Source organism: Myotis myotis, unplaced genomic scaffold (genome assembly GCF_014108235.1).
Source record: "Myotis myotis isolate mMyoMyo1 unplaced genomic scaffold, mMyoMyo1.p scaffold_m19_p_3, whole genome shotgun sequence".
Taxonomy (NCBI): Eukaryota; Metazoa; Chordata; class Mammalia; order Chiroptera; family Vespertilionidae; genus Myotis; species Myotis myotis.
Genome location: NW_023416335.1, coordinates 84,362,775 through 84,365,464, shown reverse-complemented (window position 1 = coordinate 84,365,464; position 2,690 = coordinate 84,362,775). Strand labels below are relative to the sequence as shown.

Below are 2,690 nucleotides of genomic sequence, written 5' to 3'. Positions count from 1 at the left end.
TACATCCCCACCAAAGCAGGGCAAAGGAACCGCCTGCTCTTTTGCAGCCTAACCTAACAAACTGCAGCTGGGTCAGAGAGCTCCAAAACTTCCAAACCCCAAACAAAGAGGAGAAATCTGCTGATATCGCTGTAGCTCCTGCTGGGTGAACTCACACAGTGGTTGACTTGTAGATCCAGGAGCCAGGGTACCCAGTGGTCAGATACCAGATTTCAACTCCTCACATCCATAAGGGACACACTCAAGAGGCAGACTCAATGAGCACCAAAACCCCACTGAAGCAAGTCCTACCCCATAAGGGTGTCTCCAGCACAGCAGTTCTTCCACTATAGACACAGCGGGTCCTTGCAGTCAGCCAAAATGCAGAGACAAAGAAACATGTCACAAATGAAAGAAATGGAGGACAGCAAACTACTGGACATAGAGTTCAAAACCACAGTTATAAGGTTACCTAAGAATCTTCTACAAACTTCTGAGGAACTTAGTGAGACCTTCAAGGATCTTAATGAGAATGCCAAAAAAATGGAAAAGGACCAGTCAGAAATTAAACATACACTGACTGAAATTAAGAATAATATACTCTTTTTTCTCCACCAGAGTTAGGCTAGGCCTGCAGGTCTGTGGCGAGCCGCAGCCGTGGGTCTCTCTTCCGCAGGATGGGGTTTGTGAAAGTTGTCAAGAATAAGGCCTACTTCAAGCGATACCAAGTGAAATTCAGAAGATGGCGAGAGGGTAAAACCGATTACTATGCCCGGAAATGCTTGGTAATCCAGGATAAAAATAAGTACAACACACCTAAGTACAGGATGATAGTCCGGGTTACCAACAGAGACATCATCTGTCAGATCGCTTATGCCCATACAGGAGATATGATAGTTTGTGCAGCTTATGCTCATGAACTCCCCAAGTATGGTGTGAAGGTTGGCCTGACAAATTATGCTGCAGCATATTGTACTGGTCTGCTGCTGGCCCGCAGGCTTCTCAATAGGTTTGGCATGGACAAGATCTATGAAGGACAGGTGGAGGTGACTGGAGATGAATACAATGTGGAAAGCATTGATGGTCAACCTGGTGCCTTCACCTGCTACTTGGATGCAGGGCTTGCCATAACTACTACTGGAAATAAAGTTTTTGGGGCCCTGAAGAGAGCTGTGGATGGAGGCCTATCTATCCCTCACAGTACCAAATGATTCCCTGGTTATTCAGAAAGCAAGGAATTCAATGCAGAAGTACATCGGAAGCACATCATGGGTCAGAACATTGCAGATTATATGCATTATCTAATGGAAGAAGATGAAGATGCTTTCAAGAAACAGTTCTCTCAATATATAAAGAACAACGTAACTCCAGACATGATGGAGGAGATGTATAAGAAAGCTCATGCTGCTATACGAGAGAATACAGTCTATGAGAAGAAGCCTAAGAAAGAAGTTAAAAAGAAGAGGTGGAACCGTCCCAAAATGTCTCTTGCCCAGAAGAAAGATCGGGTAGCTCAGAAGAAAGCAAGCTTCCTCAGAGCTCAGGAATGGGCTACTGAGAGCTAATAAACCAAATCATAATTTTCTATGAAGATTTTCCAGAAGAGAGACAATAAACTTATTAGGCAAACAGCAAAAAAAAAAAAAAAAAAAAAAAAGAATAATATACAGAGATCCAACAGAAGACTAGAGGATCCCAAGAATCAAGTCAAAGATTTGAAATACGAAGAAGCAAAAAACACCCAACCAGAAAAACAAAAAGAAAAAAAAATCCAAAAATATGCAGATAATGTAAGGGGCCTCTGGGACAACTTCAAACGTACCAACATCTGAATTATGGGGGTGCCAGAAGAGAGAGAGAAAGATACTGAAAGCCTATTAGAAGAAATCATGACAGAAAACTTCCCCTACCTGATGAAAGAAATAGACTTTCAAGTCCAGGAAGCACAGAGAACCCCAAATAAGAGGAATCCAAAGAGAACCACACCAAGACACATCATAATTAAAATGCCAAGGGCAAAAGACAAAGAGAGTCTTAAAAGCAGCAAGAGAAAAACAATCAGTTACCTACAAGGGAGTACCCATACAACTATCAGCTGATTTGTCAACAGAAATCATGCAGGCCAGAAGGGACTGGCAAGAAATATTCAAAGTGATGAATAGCAAGAATCTACAACCAAGATTACTCTACCCAGCAAAGCTATCATGTAGAATTGAAGGTTAGATCAAGAGTTTCACAGACAAGAAAAAGCTAAAGGAGTTCATCACCACCAAACCAGGATTATATGAAATGCTGAAGGGTATTCTTTAAGAAGAGGAAGAAGAAGAAAAAGGTAAAAATAAAAATTATGAACAACAAAGTGACAACAAATAAATATCTATCAACAAGTGAATCTAAAAATTAAGTCAGAATAAACTGGTGAATATAATAGAAGCAGGGGCATAGAAAGGGAATGGACTGACAAATCTCTGGGGGAAGCAGGTTTGGGGGTGCGGGAAGAGATTGGACAAAAATCTTGTACCTATGGATGAGGACAGTGGCAGGGGGTAAGGCATGGGATGGGGTGGGGTGGGAGCCAGGTGGAGGGGAGCTATGGGGGGAAAAAAGAGGAACATCTGTAATAATCTGAATAAAGATTTATTTAAAAAAATAGTGCTGCCATTAAATTCATAGGTTGATGCTCAACCACTGACCCACATCAGCCAGGCTAA

The 2,690-nt window shown here is 41.9% G+C and overlaps 1 pseudogene; it reads left to right on the top strand.

The window, feature by feature from the left end:
- Positions 1-583: 583 nt before the first annotated feature.
- LOC118651932 lies at positions 584-1,636 on the top strand (annotated as a pseudogene).
- The last annotated feature ends 1,054 nt before the right edge of the window (positions 1,637-2,690 follow it).